Below are 21,921 nucleotides of genomic sequence, written 5' to 3' on the forward strand. Positions count from 1 at the left end.
TTTTTTGATAAAATATAGAACAAAAAATTCACCATTTTAACCATTGTCAGGTGTACAATTTGGTGGCATTAAGTACATTCATGATGTTGTACAACCATCACGACTATATATTTCCAGAAATTTTCCATCATCCCAAACAGAAACTGTACCCATCAAACTAACAATAATTCCCCCATTCCCCCTCCCCTCCCAGTCCCTGGTACCCTGTTATTCTACTTTCTGTCTATGAATTTGCCTATTCTAGTACCTCATGTAAGTGGAATCATCCTATATTTGCCCCTTTTTGTCTCGCTTAATTCATTTTGCCTACTGTCTTCAAGGTTCATCCACGTTGTAGCAGGTATCAGAATTTCATTTCTTTTTAAAGCTGAATAGTATTCCATTGTATGGATAGATCACAATTTGCTTATCCATTCATCTGTTGATAGACCCTTGAGTTGTTTTCATCTTTTGGCTCTTATGAATATTGCTAATATGAACACGGGTATACAAATATCTGTTTGAGGGCGCCTGGGTGGCTCAGTTGGTAAAGCGTCTGCCTTCGGCTCACATCATGATCCCAGGGTCCTGGGATCGAGCCCCGCATCGGGCTCCCTGCTCAGCGGGAAGCCTGCTTCTCCCTCTCCTCCCCATTCGTGCTCTCTCACTAACTCTGTCTCTCTCTCTCAAATAAATAAATAAAATCTTAAAAAAAAAAACAAAGACAAAACAAATATGAGTCTCAGCTTTCAATTCTTTTGGGTATATACTTAGAAGTAAAATTGCTGGATCATACAATAATTTTTTGTTTAATTCTTTGAGGAACCACCAAACTGTTTTTCACAGTGGCTGCACCATTTCACACTCCCACCAGCAATGTGCGAGGGTTCCAGCTTCTTCCGGGGACACAGGCTGGAGATACTTGTTATTTTCCTTTTTATTATTTTGTATAATAATAGCCATCCTGATGAGTATGGCGGTATCTCACTGTGGTTGGCCTAGAATTTATTTTTTTATTTATTTTAACCATTTTAGCCTCTAGAGCCCTTTTGTCAGAGGAGAAGTTACCCAAAGGCCATTGTGAGGTCTGGGAGAGGAGCTGGTGGTAGTTAAACTGGCGGCGAGAGGGACTGGTGAGAGTATGTGTGTGGAGGGTGCTCACGTGTGAGAGTCCTTTCGCTCGGTCCTTCCTTCCCTGCCCCGCCCCACCCAAAAGCCCTTAAGGTCTTTACCTGGTGGCACAGTGTAAAATGCCCCTGATTCGTGGTCACTGAAGTCACTTCCCTTCTGGGGCACTAACCGGAGGAGGACAAGTGTAACGGGCAGGAAGCTTCTCATTTTTTGTCCTTGGGGCAGGACTTTGCCGAGGAGGAGGCCCTCTCTGTTCTGGCAGTCACTTGAGGTTATCAGATGTAAATAGGCCTTGGCAGAACAAATGGGACCCTGTGTGGCCGGACAAAGTCTGCCTCTCCCAAGATCCAACAGGGATGCAGAGCCCAGCAGGAAGGAGCTTCCGGAGTACAGATGGAAGAAGGCCCAGGTCCTGCCCTTGAGAGGTTCAAAGTTGGTCAACTCTCTCCCCAGGTAACCATCCCCAATAAGGGTCACTGGTCAATGAGAAAGGATGGTTGGGTCCCCAAGGGGAACTCCGTGGTGTGGGAAAGGAGTCTTGTACTGGGGACAAGACTCAACCCTGCTGCTAAAGACCTAGAATCCCCTTTCAACTTTCCTCCTAGAGAAAATTGCCTGAGCTCAGGAATGTGAATGAGAGCTGGGGCTTTGGAGCAGTGAGCTGGAGCAAGGTTGGTGCTCTGCAGGAACCTAGGTTGAAATGAGCTAGCCCGGAGGGTTTTGAGCAGTCCTATGAGGCAGGAGAAAAGTCCCCCAGAGGGGCAGATTGGACTTCCTCTTGATAAGATCTTGAGGGAGCTCAAGTAACTAATGGGGGGGGGGGGAATGTGAGCATAATTTGTGCCCTAAGCTGGGGGAGTGACCAGACCAGTTACATGTAGTTCTCAAGTTCTTGGCTTCTCTAGCTCCCAGAAGTGGGGCTGGGTAAGGGGCACCAGACATGTGTATTATCCCTTTCTGAACTCAGCTCAAGACAACCCTGGGGAATAGGAGGGAAAGTCTCTGAGGCTCTTTCTGTACTTCGGTTCCCTGCAAGCCCTTCTCAAATACCCTCTAAGAGCTCCCCAGCTGTTCCTCATCCTCAGCATTCCACCACCCCCCCTGCCTAGGTCTGTATCCCAGCATAGTACTCAAGCGCTCAGGTTAGTTTCCGTTCACACCCTCTATCAGAATGTATCCAGCCTGTGCCCTGATCCCTCTCAATCTGACAGGGACACCGACCTCAGATGACAGACCAAATTGACCTGAGAAGCTGATGGCAATAGCAGTTGGTTAATCTAGTCCCCAGAGCTTCATATACATCCCTTCCCTGATTCCATTCACGTTTTACCAGGGATCATACTCCAAAACACAGCAATCTAAATAATAGGTTGTTGGAATGTACCACCTCATTTTGCAGTTGTGCAAAGAAGGTGTGATTCTATTGGTGACATTTTAGGCACCCTGAAAGGATGTTTGGAAGATATTTTCTTGCCAAATAGGCACACTCTCCTAACCCACAGAGAATACAGTAATTTCTGCCTCCAGGTGAGGGGCCAAAGAGCCCAAGCCCCAGGTGTGACCTTCAGTTGCCTTTCTCTGGCCAACATGCTAAATTCACACCTCCGCTGAGTCCTGAAGCAGGTTATACCAGTCACCATGGGCATGTGCCTGGGCAATCAAATTTGCCTAAGATGAAATCCTGATTATGAAAAGGGCTCTTTAGCCTACAATATTTTCCACACCAAGCACACAAATGAAAACATTTCTTCTTGACTACACTTAGAAGGAAAAGAAAGACAAGCAGGATAAAGCGCAAGATGAGAAAATAGAGTAGGAATCAAGGAACTGAATCCTACCAGCCATCAAACCTTCATTCAACCAGCCTGCTCATCCACACTTTGTATTTGCTAATTCATTATTTCAACCAATCAATCTTCATTCAGCTAATCAAAGAATGAACAAGTCTTCACTCAATCAAATATCTTTTATTTATTGGAACAGCCTGTCCATTTCATTCATTCAATCAATCACTTTCTCTAACAAATCAACCATCATCCAACCAACAAAGTATTAAGTAGGCATTCAGTCTTCATTCACTCAATTATGTATTCCAAATACCAAAGCTCAAGGCTGACAGAGTCCTAGCTCAGCCAATTCAATCTTGTAGGAATCCTTTCCATTGCAACCAGGCTCTACTGAACACCTCTAATAACGGAAAGCTCACTATCTTCAAAGGCTGCCTGGACTGTTGCGGGACAGCTTTGGCTGGGAGAAAATATGTCTCAAGCTCTCTTGTAATATTCATGTCTGTTTCTGTGCTGCTTTTCAGGCCACCCAGAACAACTCAGCTCCTGTCACTGCTAAGACAGTGCATCAGCAGGTACACATGAAGATTATGTCCTCTGGGCTCCCTCCTTCCCTCACCTGACCCTTGTGGGAACTGTCCCCTCTTTGTTCCAGTCTCTTGTGGTGAGATAGGGCTCACTTAGTCCAGGGCTCTCTCCTGGTTTGGTGATTGCAACGGGAAGTCACATTCCAATTGGTGTGATGTGACCAGCTCTGAGGTAAGGGGACAATCACCTCCGATTCTGAACAGACTAAGCCCTGGAGTGTTTCTCATGCCTGCTATTTTGCTGAAAGGGTCTCCCTTCACCCAGTTCCACATCCGCCCCCCCACTTTACTACAGCTGAGCACCCTAAGGGCAGCTGGTCCATAGGCTTGCTAAAGACCTCAAAGATGATCTGACCCAAAGCTCTGCCCAAACAGGGGCAACAGGGATTGGGTGGGCCGGCCAGTCCTCCTCTGAGGTCTGAGGAGAGAGCTAAACCATTGGAAGCAGGAGATGAGGCAGGAAGACAGAAAGAAGGAGGTAGGTAGATACTTGAGTCAGTACAGGCCATGAGAAAGCAGAGGCTGAGGGAAGGAAATGATCCACTACACCAGTCAGGTTGTGGGAGCAAGTGGTAGAAACAAACTGACCAATTTAAGCAGAAAAATAATTTCTTACAAGGGAGTATAGGTAACTTGCAGAAACTGGTTTCCAGTTACAGGGTGATTTAGTGGTGAGGTATATATATTTGATTCTAAAGAATTATAGAACATGGCAGGAAAAGATGTATTTGTTTCAGAAAAGTTAAAACTTCCCTTCCCTCGTGCCTTCCAAGAAGATACATCCAAGTAGCTGGAGGGTGTTTGGTGAGGGTTTTGCTGAGAACATAGTCTTGTTCAGGGTGATGATGGCCTTTCCTGTACGAGATCATAGTCTCGCATCGTGCTTAAGGAAGAGAAGCCCAGAGCTAACTGTGCCACAAAGAAGAGGGAGGTAGGAGAGGTGGGTGTAGGGGAGAACCTGGAGAAGAGAGAGGCCTGGGGTCACTTGCTGGATGTAAAACCCTGCTCTATCTCTAGATCGAAATCTTCACTACAACATCCATTGCTCACTATAGCCTGTGGGGTGAAGATTGCCTCTGGGGTAAATCAGTGCTGAAGCTTGCTCCTTGGGAAAGGGCATGAGTGCACACTGTGAGCAGTCACACCTGCACTGCATTTTGAGACCCTGCCCAGGGTTTTCCATGGTAAATTCAATTCTCAGCTGAATTTGGGTTTCAATCTTTACCCTAAATAAAGAGCCAAATGTATGCCATCATGCCTAGAGTTAACAATACTGTATTATGCACTTAAAATTTTGTGAAGAGGTTAAAGCTCATGTTAAATGTTCTTGCCACCATAGAAAATAAAAAGCCAAACATGCCCCCACCCATCACTGCCAAAGTACCAGTGGAGGCTGATCCAGCCCGAGCAGAGGATGGCCTTGGAATATTATCTCAACACCACAGGAAATCTGCGGTTGTGAAGTCAGCATTCTGGCATGACCAAGAATGGATTTTTCAAAAGGTATATTAACCAGGATCCTTTGTTTGTAAATCATGGAAATTCATCTCTAATGTGTTAAGCAAGTCAAACAAACAAAACCCAAAAACATAAAAGGGAGGGTGGAATTATTGGCTCACTTGAATGTGAAATCCAAGAATAGTCTAGCTCCAGGAATAGCTAGATCCAGGCATACAAGTCAAGTCATCAAGAATTTGTCTCCATCTCACCACTTTGCCTTTCTCTGTGTTGGCTTCTCTCTCAGGATATGTTCCCCATGTAGTGGAAAGGTGACACCCCAAGAGCTCCATCTGGGCATCTTCAGCCCTATTGGAAAAAGCTTACTTTCCCATTTATTCTGAGGAAATGACCAGAACTGACTCTCATGGAAGACTGATTGGATTATTTCCCCAGCCCTGGAGTTGGGAGGTTAGGGTCAGCCACACAGGAACTCCTTGAACTGAGAGGGCAGGCAGGAAAGTCTCCTAGAGGAAATGGAGGTCCTGATACCAGAAATGGCAATGGTAAAACAGCAGTCAGTGAAAAATTGAGATATACACCCTATGAAGTGAGCTTAGGAGACTGATGTAAAAAAACACAAACCAAAAAACAAAACAACACCAAACTTCCTCGTGTGACCCCAGGCTGGAAATTGATGTTTAATCCAGCCATGAAGGATGCATGATTTATTAGGAAACTACAGTGTGTCCAGGAAGGGGCGAGGTGGACTGGGGCAGATACCCTTGGCTGATTTGGGCCCCCACTCCCTCCCCTTTTAGCCTTAGCTTCAGAGACAGGATTTCCTGGAGCTGGAGCTGCTGGCTGTGGAACTGGCTCCCAGACAAGCTGAAACCTCTGGTCAAGGCCACGTGCTACCAGAAAGGAGAGATGTTTGCAGAGAGTACAACCCCGGGCACAAGAGAGGGGGATGCTGACTGTGGGTAGAGCTGCCCTCTGAAATGTTATAGGGTGGTGGGAGACAGGGAGAGAAGTGGCAAAAATTAAGAGGCTTTAGGCTTTGGCAGTAGGAATCAAATTCCAAGCCACAGATCAATGCCTCCATCTCTGGGCAGGAATGGCCAGTGCTACTTACAGGGATATGCAGTGGAAGGAGCCGGTGCCCGGACACTGAAAGGCAGGCTCATATGAGTTTGAAACACTCACCATGACCAAGAAGGCCATCTTGTAGCAGAGGTCCCTCCAAGGGAGATTACTAAATGCATCATTTTTCCCCTTTCCAAGAGATGAGGTGCTGGGAGCTGCAGCAAGCAGGGGACTTTCTCGTACTGTGAGGGGGAAGGAGAATTAAAGGTGTGGGGATGGGTTTGTTTCTGAGGGCAGAGGAAGTGAGAGAGAGGATCCAGGCTGAAAATTCCACCAGCTCTCCAGGCCCCTTTTAATGCTATTGCTTCCACATTTCAACCAACAGTGACTCCAAATATCCCTTGTTTCTCTTCCCCATCAAAGCTCAGTGTGTGTGTATGAGGCCTGGGGGAGGGAGAATGAAAGCACCTGAGAGACTCCCTTGAAGAGACTGAGGGTGCCTGCACAGGGGGAGAGGAGCTTCTGCCACTGGACGCTTACGGAGCCAGAACCCCACAGGCTCATCCTGGTGCTACTGCTAGAATAAAGTGTGGTGAGAAGGCAGGGAGAACCCGGGCCATGTTCCTGTGAGACTGGGGGTGTTTGTGAACATAGATAGTGAACCAGAGAGTTCTGAAGGTTGGAGGTTCATGAAAGGGCCTATATGAGCAAGCTTGTCAGGACCAGGATGTGGTGGGCCTGGGAGGAAAAAATGGGTCTACCGTGCCCAGTTCCTCATACATCCTATGGCTCCATGGGACAGAACATAACAGTTAGAGGAGGGACAGGAACCAGGGAGCTAGTCAGCAGCTACTGGGCCAAGCAACGGGGCCCTGACTTGAAGGAGGAGCTGGGGACCGACGGTCAGTAAGGAGGCCGGTCGTCCCTATCTGTAGAAGTCCTTGGCAGTGAGGGGCCATAGAGCTGAACAGCACTGAAGAAACTACACATATCTCTTCTGTGGAGATCATAGAGACCACCACATCACAGAGACCACCAAGGGCAGAAAGACCCAGAATAAGGTCGGGAAACCCTTTCCACTACAGAGTGAAGTCAGGGTGGCAGGAGGTCTCCCGAAGCTTCCTCTAGGAGGAAGGACCCTAGGAGTGGTCCATCCCCTCACCAAGCCCCCATAATCACAATTCTGACCTGGGTAGGGTAGGTTAGATAGCAGATTAAAGTTTTAAATTGGACTGGTCTGAGTTTTAATAACTGAATGAGACCGGAAAGTTATAAAAACTCTACCTATGATATTAAAAAAGTCAAGGGAGTGACTAGGGAGAAAAAGACTTAGCGTTGCTTCAAGTGTCTACCTTAACAGGTTAAAACTCCTCCACAACCGGTTGTGGTCACAACATGGCCACTGGCCATTCCACCTGAGCCAAAGAGAGCACCCGTGAACCAGAATGCCTGCAGAAGTCCTGAGATTCACTCCGACCAGGCCATCCTGCGTGACGAGGCCACTCCCGAGCCCATTGCTGTGGCCGAGGGACCACATGTGCTGATTATAGTCAAGCTTAGGTCATATTTGCACCCTGGGAGTCGGCTTCCCTTGTACCACAAGGTTCCCCAAAAGGATGTGGGTATTACAGGGAAGAGGGAAGGGAGGATGAATTTGGGGAAGTATTGTATTATGGATTTTCCCCATTCACTCCTCTGAGAGCCTAGAGTTTCTGCCCCAGGAAGAGAGTGGAACTAAAACTAAAATTCCAGGTGTTTTATCATTCCCAGAATAAGAGCCGGTGGTGAGCTTGAAGACGAGGCCAACAGGGACACAGGAGCAGCTGAGCAGAATTAACTGTCCCTGCAGGAAGAAAAAGGGAGCACGAGCTCTTATGCAGGGAGTCCGGGGAACCCCCCTCACCCCGCCCCCGGCTGGACAGACGCCACGAGGGACGGGGAGCAGGAGCAGGCTGACGCAGGGGGACAAGTCCTGTCCGAGGGGGATTTTTCAGGCGTCAAATTGTGAAAGAGAAAGTGAAAGAAGCCACAAAAAGATCCCCCTCCTTTGTTGCCCATAGGACACCAGTTAAAAAGTCCATTTTCCTGTTACCGACTAGAGCAGGGGAGACAAGGTGACTAAATGCAATGGGGGTACCCTGGATGGGATTCTGGAACAAAAGAGGACATTACTGGAAAAACTGGTGAAATCCAATGAAAGTCTGCAGTGTAGTTAACAGAATTTACCGAAGTCAGTTTCTGAGTTGTGTTAAAGTTACCATAGGAAGGTAAGCTATGAACAAGGGGCGGGGGGAAGCTGGGGATGGGGTATATGGACCCCTCTGCACTATCTTTGTGAATTTTCTATAAATCTAAAATGACTCCAAATAAAGTTTATTTTAAAAAAAGTCAGTTTCTCATGCTGTAGATTCACTTTTACTGTGTGGAGAAGCCCCACATCGGGGATTATAGTTATAAATAAACACGCATCTCTCTTTAGGTCATCATGGCATCCCCAGTACGGTGTGGGGGCGGTGGAAAGAGCCGAGGGCCAGCCATAACTCCTCCAGGATCCTGTGAACTGGCCGTGCGTGGATGAGATCGATGCACTTAGCACAGGGCTGAGCACATAACTAGTGCCCGGTGGAGGTTAGCAGTCTTCGCTCCGCCCGTACCTGGAGATGTTATAACGTGCCTGCCTTCTCCCCTTGGCCTCCCATATCCCCTGTCTTGGAGGTGGGGTGAGTTGTTCAGCCACTTAATTGAGTCTTTCCACGGGGCTGAGAACCCCAGCCCTGAGGCCTGTGCATCTTCGGTGCGAGTTGGCTCTGCTTCACCTCCCGGCACGTGCGTGGACAGCTGAGATGACTCTGTGCTGGGCTCTGACCTGATTAATGTCATTTAATCCTTACATCAGCCCAGGAGGGTGGGGATCACTGTCCCCATTTTACAGATGGGGAAACTGAGGCTTGCAGAGGCTGGTATTTGCTTTCTCTCAGAGCAGCCCCCCCGAGACAGATAAGACAAACAGCACCAATAGGTACTGACGCTAGGTGAGCTGGTGAGCAGAAAAAATGGGGAGTGCTGGAGAACTCGGAGAGGAAAGTTCACCTCTGCATCCTGCAGTCAGTGGACTTTGGCGCCAGGAGGGTTTCCAGGGAAAAGGGGATGAAGAGAGCATCCAAGAGGTGGAAATAGCGATAGGCTTGGCACTGAGGTGGGATTCCTCGAAGTCCAGCCGTTCTCAGGCAGTCTGGGTGGGCTGGAGCCCAGGGTCCATGCAGAGAGTGGGTTGGGACCAGAAGCAGAGGGATAGGCGGGACCCCATAGAGCTCTTTACATCCCACTCCCTGGGCTGGATCCTGCGCTGAGGCCAACATCCACATTGTCTCATCTGTAGTTAAGGATTGCCTACTCCAGGACCTCTTTGTTTCTGTTGGAAGGAGATCCCCGCTAGGGCCTTTATGGGTCACTGCCGGGAGGACTCAAAATAGGGCATAGATGGGAGAAACAATTTAGTATCTATTTTGTGCCAAGCCCTAAAACGGGCGGCGGGGATCAAGATGACTCAGTCCTCTTGTCCTAGGAGCACTCAGGCTGGGGAGTACACTGACTGCCATTCACAATGTGGTGAGCTAGTCCGTGAGAAACAGGGCCCAGGACTGTGGGTGCTCAGAGAAAGCCCCCAGCCTCTGGGGGTGGAGGGGCTCCCCGGCCAGACGGGGCTAACCTGGTAGCCAGGTGACCAACAGAATCAGCAGTCCTATTGGGAAGGAGAGCTTTGGCTCTCCTCTTTGGCTGCCTCTCCAAAGGAGAATCAGATCCAAGAAGCAGCGGGGCCCCACCAGAGGCCCAGCAGGGTAAACCAGACCTCCCCATGTGGGCAATCCACCCTCCCACAGGAGGGCAGTATCTGGGCATGGCCCCGTGAGCAGGGTCTGTTGAGCAGGGGCTTGGCTTCCAGAAGATGCCATGGCCTCTCACTGTTCTCCTCTATAGCTCATACAAGGGGTGTGATTCTCTGAACTTGCCATTTGCCAGCTATCTGGCACCAGACCAACCCAGCAGATTTAGTCTCACCCCCCATGCTAAGGTACATGGTGCCAGGACCCTCTCAAGTGCTCTGGCTGCTTCTCCAAGGACATGCACTGTGCTAAAGTCCTCTGGGCCTATAGCCCAACTCAAAACACATTTTTCTGCAGAGCCCCAGGGAAAGGGTTGTCTCGGTGATGGTGAGAATGCCCTCAGTGTACTTGTGCTCTTGTGAGTGTTGTCCATTACTTGGGGACCTTTCTTTGTGCAACACTCTTTCTGTTCTTGTTAGATGAGTAGGAAGGAGTCAAGATGATTCCCTATTGGAGGAAACCCCATGATTTCAGGGAAGAAGGGCCTAGAGAGACCTGGAGATACACAAGACACTGAGCACTAAGAAGGGAACAGGGGCAGCAGAAGTCTCAGTAGCTCTGGGGGTCTTAGACGAGATGTGGAAAGAAACACCGTGAGGCTGGATACAAGGTGGATCCTGCCACAAACAACATGGGACCTGAGACGATTGTTATAGGTGGGGAGACGGAGGGGGCACTCACGGACAGGGGGCCTGCCTGGGCCTATCCCTGACCCTGTCAGGATCTCAGGATCCCAGGATCCCAGATCATCAGAGACAAAGGGGCTATAGAGCCCCTGGCATCCGATCCATTACACTGAAGGGAAGACCAAAGTCCCAAGGGAAAGATGGCATGGCCTAGATCATCCAGTGTGTCAAGGCGGGGTCCAGCCTCAAACCAGGGTCCTGCCTCCCAGATCAGAGCATTTCCTTTCCCTGCTCAGGCAAGTGAAACCCAGCAGGCAACGTTCTATCTGGGACTGGGGAAAGGGCCTCTGGAGAGACAGGTGTCTCTGCCTTATTTCTCAGATAATGAAGCGTCAGAGAGGGGCAGGGACTTGCCTGAGGTCAGGCAGCCAGAGAGAAACAAAACCTACCCACTAGACTCAGGCGTCCTGACCCCCAGCCCAAGGCTTCTCACTGTACCAATGTCTCCCAAGGAGAGGAGAAAGGAGCTCACATTTACTGAACATCAGGTCCTTGACACATATTCTTTCCAATCCCCAAAACCTTGGAGGCAGATGTTCTTGTCCATGTTTAGCAAATCAGAGAAGAAAGGTTCAGAAAGGCAAAGCAACTTGCCCAAAGCCACACAGTTGGTTGTTGGCAGCACAGGAACTTAAGCCCAATTCTGCTACTTCCAAAGCCTGTGCTCTCATTCTTAACCAGGCTAGGTTGGGTTTGGGACTCAGGGCTGACAATGCAAGGAAGTGGCTGGGGAAGCCAGGGGCAAACTCCAGGCACTGCCCAGGCTCCCAGCCGCCTGGTTGTACCAGTGATAAAGATCAACAGAAATGACCTTGGGACAGCAGGAGCAGGATCCTGCCTCCTGCTGACAGGTTTTGTTTTTTTTTTTTTAAGGTGTATTGATCCACACCCTGCAACAAAACCACACAAAACAAACAGCTGATGGCATAGTTTCTGGTGTTGCTGAGATACTCATTACCACGTAGCTTGGGGCCCAGACACCACTGACCTCAGAAGCTTGGATTCCTAGATTGATTTAGGAACTTAGACTCTCTCATAGCTCTAACATGGAGGGGCCTCCCAAGCTGTCAGTCTACCCCAAGTAGGGGTAGACTTCCCAACTAGGCTCATCCAACCTTGCTCTCACCTCACTGCCTATCTCTAGAAGCTGCCCCTTTTGCTGTGGAACTGCCTTTCTTTCTTTTTTTTTTTTTTTTTTAAGATTTTATTTATTTATTCATGAAAGACAGAGAGAGAGAGAGAAAGAGAGGCAGAGGGAGAAGCAGGCTCCCAAGGAGCAGGGAGCCCGACATGGGACTCGATCCCAGGACCCTGGGATCATGACCTGAGCCGAAGACAGACACTTAACCATCCGAGCCACCCAGGCGCCCGGAACTGCCTTTCTCACTCTGAGCTGAGACCAGCATCCTGGGACATCCCCAGGGTCTCCTTTGGGGGCCCAAAGTTAGCTGCCCCATGGCTCTGGGTGGCCCTATTAAGCTAGGAGGACAGTGACTCCATATCCTCTACCCTGGGTCAGAAACTACCCGGCCAGGGGCATCAGTGCCGAAGCCATTCCTGAGAAATGGGCACAAACCTACGGAGAAGAGCTGGTTGTTCTCCTCCTACTTTCTAGGCTTTATGCCTCTGTTAATACAGCCAGACATCAAATCCACCTTTGTGCTGATCACATCCTTGTCATCTCAGACCCCAAGCCTTTTAAAATTGACCCAAGAATAGGATCTTGCTTTTCTTTTTTAATTTCCATCTTGTAAATACTAGCAATTCATGGTGATATGGTGCTGCATCATCTCCTTTCATGCTTAGGACAGTTTATTGGACCCCAGAGAGATTGCTGATGTGAAGTGTCCCCTGGGGAGGCTGGTCCCAACAGGAGTCCCAGCAACAGCTGCTGAGATGAGCATGAACATTAGGTGGTCAGGATCCTGTACTCTGGGGAGTGATAGATACCAAACCACAGGAGCCCAGAGCAGGGAAAACCATGTGCAGCCTGTAAGGATATCCAAAAAGGCTTTCTTGAGGGATGCCTCAGAGGCAGCTCAGAGCCTGAAACAAGTGTGATCAGGAGCCTGTAGGGTGAGGGGAGAATGAGTGGAGTCCATCTAGTTTGGGTGGAGTCCTTCCCAAGCCAGAGGATGGGCCAGATGCTTTTGAAGGTTCCCCAGACAGTGTTTGGGTCCCCCTCAAATAAGTGTTACCAATCCTCCTTCCCTCTCACTGGCTGAGGAGGAAACAAAAGCTCAGTGAGGAGGAAACAAAAGCTCACCTAGAGCCAAGGTGTCCTAGATGGCTCCCTAGCCAGGGATCTTCATCAATCCTGATCCAGGCCAGCCCACCAGTCTGTCTTGTGCTCCCTTAGTTGGCTTGAGGAGGAGAAAATTTGCCCTTGCCCTCATGCCCGTCTGGTTGGGAAGACAGGCTTTCTCATTTTGTGTGAGGTCATTTAGGCAAACGGATTCCAAGAAGGCTGATGGTGGAAATTGGGCACGGGTGACAAGCCCGTAGACATCACTATGGAGCTGAACAAGCATCCCATCTCAAGCTCCTGTCTCTGGGCCTAGGATGGGTTGTTTGGGAGCTGGGTCTGACTATGGATCATAGGGCCCAGGCCCATGGGTGGGTCCAAGCTAAACTTCCACACAAGGGTCCATTGTGGTTGCATGGGCTGGCCCTGGGCTCCGCCAGCCCTTCCGGCTCCCGGAAAATGCTTCCCGTCTGGCAGCTCCTGGAGCGGTCTGTCCTTGGCCAAGGCACCAGCCCCGCACCCGGCCTCTCTAACCCAGTGGGGATCCTGGACTCTTGTAGCTTCAGAGCTCTGGGGTCCAGCCCCCATTTCACAGCCGGAGTCCCTGAGGCTCAGAGGGGTAGACATAGGTCAGAGCAGCATACCAGGACCAGAATCAGGATCAGAACCCAGCACTCTGGGGAGCTTGGCTGGCTCAGTTGGAAGAGCATGCGAATCTTGACCTCAGAGTCATAGTTTGAGTCCCACATGGGGTGTAGAGATTACTTAAAAAGAAAAGAAAGAAAAGAAAAAGAACCCAGGACTCTGGCCATTTGTTCAGTTCTCACTATCCACAGGACGCAGTAGCATTTGGACTCAGAGAAGGGAAGGGGCTGTCCCATCATACAGCCAACTGTGGCAGAGTCTGGGTGAAATGTCTGGTTCCAAGGTGGCTGCTTGCCTACGCTCGACCTCTCAGGAGATCTGGGCCTTCTTGGTTCAGCCTTGTGGCCTTGAAAGGTTGGCTGTTCCTGTGTGTCTGGAGGTTAAGGGGATTGCAACTGGCAATCTAGTCTTGACATCCTGAGTTTTCAAATCAGGCATGGATGCACTGGATGAGATGAGGAGAAGAAGCTCTGGAATCTGGGGGTTTGGCAGCTTGCAGCAGAGCTGAGGCCAGAGGCTTCCCAGCCCTTGTCTGGGCTGACAGCGCCACCTGGGGCCAAATCTGTGGTGTCCCACTGGGGCTGCCACTCTGAGCCTTTACTCGGTGAAGGCCCTCGGCGCCGGCCGGTGGTAGGCGCTGGGATAAAGAAGGGACTCTGGCCCCTGACGTAAGGGGAGTAGCCCACGAGGAGTGACCGCTTGCCATTAAGTCACAATAGAAAGTCCGGGGCAGAGGAGCGGCTCTGAACACCACAGGGCCATGGAGGAGAGGAATTACCATCATGGCAATTCTCACTGACTATCCTCTGGGCCAGTCCTGGGCCAGACCCTGGGAACCCTCAAGAAGTTGTTCATGATCTAATGGAGATGGGAGAAGTGGAGGTAGGAGCCCAGGGCCAGACACATGGAGCCTGGTCTTGGAGAGTAGTAGTAATTTGCCTTCTGTGCTGAGGGTGTTGAGGCTCAGGAAAGAGCCTGTGCCAAGGCATGGAGGAGCAAGTTTACGTGTAGAAGGTTGAAAGTGACAGCTGAGGAGAGAGGAGGTGCCAGAAGGTGAGGTCAGAAAGGTGGGTACCTGTGGCCGACACAGCTGCCCCACCATTCCCCCTGCCCCACCTCCTGCTTTGACCCCCAATGCTCAAACTCTAACCCCATCTTTTCTGAGTCAACCTACCCAGCTGAGGTCCTGATTTCTGGCGCCCCTCTTCTTCCCCAAGGCCAGGGGCTAGGTCAGGCTGCCCACAGGCTGATCCTAGGGACACAATCCTATGATCCCTCTGGCCTCCAGGGAGTCCAGGTATAGTCCTTGGACAAGGGGAAGAATCTCCGAGTAGTTACCGAACTCTGGTCTCAAGTTCCTCAACTGTTACATGGGCATAATAACAGTTCCCACCCTGTGGAGATGTGGTGAGGATTAAATGAGAAAATGCATATAAAGCCACCTTGCTAACATGGGTTGATGCCAGCTAAAGAGGCTTCTTCCCATTGCCCATCCCTCTGGGCACATCCCTTCCAGAAGGGAAAGCTCCAGGATCCAGATCTTGCCCCCCCTGCTGCCCTCCCCAAGGCCTCAGGTCTTTTTCTACTTTCCTGAGCCCAGAGAGGCTCTACTGTGTGCCGTGCGAGAAGATTTGTTTATTATGTTTCTCTCCATTTTTTTTTTTAAGAAAATGTAAACTACAAAGGAAAGAAGAAAAGTATACAACAAGCATCCATATGCCCCCCTGGATTCAACAATTAATGATTTGCCTTATTCACCTTATTGCTTTCTCTTTTTTAAAAAATCTGAACTGGTGTACCTGGGTGGCGCAGTCAGTTAAGCATCTGACTCTTGGTTTTGGCTCAGGTTGTGATCTCAGGGTCATGAGATAGAGCCCAGCATCAGGCTCCACGCTCAGCGAGGAGTCTGCTTGGGATTCTCTCTCTCCCTCTCCTGCTGCCCCTCCCCCCTCTCTAAAATAAATAAGTTGGTAAAGCATGCGACTCTTACTCTCAGGGTCATGAATTTAAGTCCCTCATTGGGCGTGGAGCCTTCTTAAAAAAAAAAAAAATCTGAACCATTTGAAAGTAAGTTGCAGATACCGTGACACTAGATGACACTTAACACCTGAGCATGCAGCTCCTGAGAACGGTTGCCTAGAGTCATCCTCACAATCCTGAGAAAAGGATGAATGATTTCATACTATCATCTAATGTCCAGTCCATACTCATATTTCTCCCAATTTTCCCCAAATGTATTTTACATCTGCATTTGGGAGGGATGGGGAGGGATCCAGGATCTGATCAATGTTCACTCATCGCATTTGATTATTGGTCTCTTTGTTCTCAGGAAAACACTTTTTTCTCCCTCAAATAGGAAAAACCACAAAAGAAAATAATCTGTAATCTGACCACCTTGAGCTACCCACTGTTGGCATTTTGGCATTTTTCCTTTCAATTAAAAGATTCCTGGGGTGCCTAGGTGGCTCAGTGTCTGAGAGTCTGCCTTTGGCTCAGGTTGTGAACCCAGGGTCCTGGGATCGAGCCCCGAATCTGGCTTCCTGCTCAGCGGGGAGCCCACTTCTCCCGCTCCCTCTGCCCCTCCCCCCTGCTTGTGCTCTCTCTCTGTCAAATGAATAAATGAAATCTTTAAAAAAATTTTTTTAAAGATTCCTAATATATATGGCATTTTAAAAATAACATCTCCATGAGATATAATTCACTTATCATTTAGCTCACTCATTTAGAATATACAATTCAGGAGCATCTAGGTGGCTCAGTCGGTTAAGCATCTGCCTTTGGCTCAGGTCATGATCCCAGGGTCCTAGGATTGAGTCCCACATCGGGCTCCCTGCTCAGCGGGGAGTCTGCTTCTCCCTCTCCCGCTCCCCCCCTGCTGTGTGCTCTCTCTCTCTCTTTCTCTCAGTCAAATAAGTAAATAAAATCTTAAAAAAAAGAATATACAATTCTATGGTTTTTAGAATATTCATAGATATATACAACCTGTCACTACAATCCATTTTAGAATATTTCCATCATCTCAAAAAAAAAAAAGTCCTGTACCTTTTAGCTATCACCCCATAGTCCTAAGCAACCACAAATCTACTTTCTAACTCTATAGATTTACCTATTGTGAACATTTTATATAAATGGAATATATGGGGTGCCTGGCTGGCTCATTCGGAAGAGCATGAGACTCTTGATCTTGGGGTTGTGAGTTCGAGCCCCATGTTGGGTGTAGAGATTACTTAAATAAATTTTTTAAAAACTTTAAAAAAATAAATGGAATTATGTAGTATGCAGTCTTTTGTGACTTTTCCCATGTAGCATAATGTTTTAAAGCTTCATCCGTGTTTTAGCATGTATCAGTACTTCATTCCTTTTTATGGCCGAATAATATTGCATTGTATGGATATACCACATTTTGTTTATCTATCCATCAGTTGACGGACATTTGGGTTGTTTCTACATTTTAGCTATTATGAATAATGCTGCCATGAACATTTTTGCTTGTTTTTGCATAAACATACATTTCAATTTCTCCTGGGTAGATACCTAGAAGAGGAATTGCTAAGTCACGTGATAACTCTGTTTAACTGTGAGGAACTAAGCTGTTTTTCAAAGCAGTTGTATCATTTCGCATTCCAACCAGCAATCTTTTAGGATTCTGATTTCTACACATCCTCCCCAGCATTTGTTTCTGACTTTTTTTTCCTTCCAAATTGTAATTTAAATTCTAGTTAGTTAACATATAGGGTATTTCTGGTTTCAGGAGTAGATTTCAGTGATTCATCACTTACATACAACACCCAGTGCTCATCACAAGTGCCCTCCTTAAAACCCATCACCTATTTAGCCCATCCCCCACCCACCTCCCCTCCAGCAACCTTCAATTTGTTCTCTATTGTTAAGAGTCTCTTATGGTTTGTTTCCCCCCACACACTTTTTTGTCCCCCTTCCCATATGTTCATCTGTTTTGTTTCTTAAATTCCACATATGAGTGAAATCATATGGCATTTGTCTTTTCTGACTGACTTATTTCACTTAACATAATACACTCCAGCTCCATCCACGTCACTGCAAATGGTAAGATTTCATTCTTTTTGATAGCTGGGTAATATTCCATTATATCTATCTAACTATATATATTCCATTATATATATATTCCATTATATATATATTCCATTATATGTATATATATATATATATATTCATACATACCACATCTTCTTTATCCATTCATCAGTCAATGGACACTTAGGCTTTTTCCATAGTTTGGCTATTGTTGATAATGCTGCTATAAACATTAGGCTGCATGTACCCCTTTGAATCTGTGTTTTTGTATCCTTTGGATAAATACCTAGTAGTGCAATAGTTGGATCCTAGGGCAGTTCTATTTTTAACTTTTTGAGGAACCTCCATACTGTTTTCCAGAGTGGCTGCACCAGTTTGCATTCCCACCGACAGTGTCCCCTTTCTCTGTACCATCACCAACATCCATTGTTTCCTGTGTTGTTAATTTTTACCATCTGACATGTGTGAGGTAGTATCTCATCGTGGTTTTGATTTGTATTTCCTTGATGCCGAATGATGTTGAGCATCTTTTCATGTGTCTGTTAGCCATCTGGATGTCTGACTTTTTTATTATGACCATCCTTAAGGTTAAGATGTATCTCATTGTGGTTTTGGTTTGCATCTCCTTGATAACTAATGATATCAAGAATCTTTTCTTGGGGGATGCCTGGGTGGCTCAGTCAGTTAAGCATCTGCTTTTGGCTCAGGTCATGATTCCATCAAGTCCCACAAGGGGCTCCATGCTCAGCAGGGAGCCTGCTTCTCCCTCTGCCTGCCGCCCCCCTCTCTCTCTTTCTCTGACAAATAAATAAAATCTTTAAAAAAAAGAATCTTTTCTTGTGTTTATTGTTTATTTATCTATTCATTTATTTTCCATCCTCTTTGGGAAAATATTTAGTTAAATCCTTTGCCCATTTTTTTTTTTTAAAGATTTTATTTATTTGAGAGAGAGAGAATGAGAGATAGAGAGCACATGAGAGGGGGGAGGGTCAGAGGGAGAAGCAGACTCCCTGCCGAGCAGGGAGCCCGATGCGGGACTCGATCCCGGGACTCCAGGATCATGACCTGAGCCGAAGGCAGTCGCTTAACCAACTGAGCCACCCAGGCGCCCCTGCCCATTTTTTTAAATTGGGTTATTTATTTGTTTCTTTTTGCAGGCAAGAAAACCTTTTATTTTAAACCACAAGTAGTCAGCAGATGGCCACAACTATCCATGTTTCATTAAAATTACATGAAATCTAGATTAAAAAGCACCACTGATTACTGCTCTGGAAAAACTGTGTGAAAAATTCAAATACGCACAGTAGAAATACCACAGTATGTACAGGTCTCAATTTTTAAATCAGGTGCATGGAACATTGCATCAATTTTGCACACAGCTTCCAATATCAAATTGAAATTTATTTTACTTGAGGATGATGGAAATTTCCAAAAGGCACGATTATAAAAAGGTACAATATCCATCATTATATATCTTTGTATGTCAACTAGTAGTGTCCTAAAACTTAGCATTACAAAATCCTTGGTAAACATAGCTTTTCTTTTCTTTTTTTTTTTTTAAAGATTTATTTATTTGACAGAGATACACAGCAAGAGAGGGAACACAAGCAGGGGGAGTGGGAGAGGGAGAAGCAGGCTTCCCATGGGGCAGGGAGCCCGACGTGGGGCTCAATCCTAGGACCCTGGGATCATGACCTGAGCCGAAGGCAGACGCTTAACGACTGAGCCACCCAGGCGCCCCTAAACATAGCTTTTCAAAGTCGTCCCAAGTGGGACATAAAATCAACTCCAATTTTTCACAATTCATTCTACCTTGTGATCTACAGGTTGTTTTCTGTGCACCTTCTGCTTTGGTTTCACCATTTTCAGATGGCGCAGGACCTTCCTTTCCAGCTTCGTGCTCTCCCTCTTTCCTTTTAGTACCTTTGTTAGTCTTCGTTCCCGGTTCTTTGTGTGCAGATGGCTTTCTTGGTTAGGCTCAGGTTTTGGTGGTGCAGGTTTCGCTGACAATCTGGCAGAGGATTTCGTTGCTTTGGATTCACCTTTGCCCTCTGTATTCTCTGGAGACTTTCTTTGGGGCATAAGGACTGTGTTTGTGCAGCCGCTAAACAGTAAAGCAACGGGCTGGACCGGCAGGCATGGCTGCCGCTGGGGCTCCTGCAAAGGGTACCGCAGAGCCTGGCCTCTCGGACCTGCACCTTCTGGGTTGGTGTTTTGTTGTTGTTGTTGTTGTTAATTACTCAATTGTAATCTTTTTTATATATTCTAGATCCAAGTCCCTGATCTCATATATGTGATTTGCAAATATTTCCCCCCTTCTGTGGGTTGTCTTTTCATGTTCTTGATGGTATTCCTTGAAGCACTAACAGGTTTCATTTTGATGATGTTCAATTTGTATATTCTTGTTGTTGTCAATTGTGCTTTTGGTGTCCTATCTAAGAATCTGTTGCCAAATCCAAGGTCCTAAAGACTTACTCCTGGGTTTTCTTCTAAAAGCATAAAGCTTTTAGCTCTTATATTTCAGTATTTAATCTATTTTGAATTAACTTTTGTTACATGGTATAAAGGATGCATTCAGCGGTGTTCTTTTGCATGCGGCACCAACTGTCCCCGCAGCACAGAGCTGAGAGGATGAGAAATGCTGGCGGCCTTCCTGTCCCAGGAAGATAACAGAACCTGCTTCTGGGAGCTGGAAGGGGAAGGAACCCGGTGTTCTTAGCTTCACCTGCCTCCATCGGAGCCTCCACCCAGTTGAGGTGATGGGGGCAGGGAGAGAGTGAAGCATGGCTCAAATGCTACAAACTCACTTTTCTTACCAAGATTTAGTAGATTTTCCTGAATGAACATTCCTTCATTTGCTGTATGCTCTTAGGACGATTTCTAGGGAATATATACATAACATTTCTAACAGTTATGGTTGTTCCACTGGGAAGAGGCTCTGCAGGGCTCCTCGCACCACCATCCGAAAGTTGGCCACCAGCTCATTACTTTTTATGGCCAAGTAGTATTCCATTGTTTATATGTGCCACACTTCATTTATCCATTTATCCATTGATGGACATTGGGTTGTTTCTTGTTGTTTGAAATACTACAAATAAAACTGCTGTGAATATTTGCATACAAGTCTTTGTTTGGACATATGCTTTCATTTCTCCTGAGTTAATGCCTAGAAGTGGAATGGCTGGGTTATATGGTAGGTTTTCCAGAGTGGTTGTACCATATTACCTTCTTGCCAATGGTGTCTGAGAGTTCTAGTTGCTCCATATCTTCACCGACACTCAATACAATAACTTTAAAAAATTTTAGCCATTCTAATAGAAGTGTAGTGGCATCTCATTGTGGTTTTAATTTGCATTTCCCTCATAACTAATGAATAATGTGTTTGAGCATCTTGCATCTGTGCTCATGAGAGAGATTGGTCTGTAGTTTTCCTTTTCTTATGATGTCTTTGTCCGGTTTTTGTATTAGGATGATGCTGGCCCCACAGACTGAGTTAGGAAGTATTCTCTCTGCTTCTATCCTCTGAAAGACATTGTAAAGAATTGGTATAATTCTTTCCTTAAATGTTTGGTGGAATTCACCAGTGAACCCATCTGGGCCTGTTGTCTTCTGTTTAGAAAGGTTATTAAGTATTGATTCAATTTCTTGAATATAGGCCAATTCAGATCTTTCAAGGAATTGGTCCATTTCATCTAGGTTATCAAATTTGTGGACATAGTTGTTCACAATATTCCTTTAGTATCCTTTTAATGTCCTTAGAATCTGTAGTGAATTCCTCCCTTTCATTTCTAATATTGGTAATTTATGGCCTCTCTCTTCTCTTCTTGGTTAGCTTAGCTACAAGTGTATCAATTTACTGATCTTTTCAACAACCCAGGATTTGAGTTCATTGATTTTTTCCCCCTATTGATTTTCTGTTTTCCTTTTAATTTATTTTTTGCTCTAATTCTTTTTTTTTTTTTTAAGATTTTATTTATTTATTTGAGAGAGAGAGAATGAGAGATAGAGAGCACGAGAGGGAAGAGGTCAGAGGGAGAAGCAGATTCCCCGCCGAGCAGGGACCCCGATGTGGGACTCGATCCCGGGACTCCAGGATCATGACCTGAGCCGAAGGCAGTCGCTTAACCAACTGAGCCACCCAGGCGCCCTCTAATTCTTTTTTTTAAGATTTTTATTTTTAAGTAATCTCTACACCCAACACGGTGCTCAAACTCACAGCCCCAAGATCAAGAGTCACGTGCTCTTCTGACTGAACTGTCCACGTGCCGCTTTGCTCTAATTCCTCCAATTTCTTTCTTCCACTTCCTTTGGATTTAATTTGCTCTTCTTTTTCTGGTTTCCTAAACTGAAACTTTTTTTAAAATTTTTATTTATTTATTTATTTGAGAAAGAGAATGAGAG

At 46.8% G+C, this 21,921-nt stretch overlaps 1 long non-coding RNA gene and 1 pseudogene across 1 annotated transcript; one reads left to right on the top strand and one right to left on the bottom strand.

Annotated features, from left to right (window-relative positions):
- Positions 1-715: 715 nt before the first annotated feature.
- On the top strand, positions 716-8,360 carry LOC114218574 (uncharacterized). Its single transcript, XR_003611222.2, has 3 exons — positions 716-1,563; positions 3,422-3,472; positions 4,824-8,360. It is a non-coding gene; the product is annotated as an uncharacterized LOC114218574 (long non-coding RNA).
- A 10,663-nt stretch (positions 8,361-19,023) lies between these two features.
- LOC148162659 (high mobility group nucleosome-binding domain-containing protein 3 pseudogene) lies at positions 19,024-21,455 on the bottom strand (annotated as a pseudogene).
- Positions 21,456-21,921: the final 466 nt, after the last annotated feature.

The sequence above is a fragment of the Eumetopias jubatus genome, unplaced genomic scaffold (assembly GCF_037043125.1).
Source record: "Eumetopias jubatus isolate StellerSeaLion01/CBP00866 unplaced genomic scaffold, mEumJub1_p1.0 scaffold_13, whole genome shotgun sequence".
In the NCBI taxonomy this organism is placed as follows: domain Eukaryota; kingdom Metazoa; phylum Chordata; class Mammalia; order Carnivora; family Otariidae; genus Eumetopias; species Eumetopias jubatus.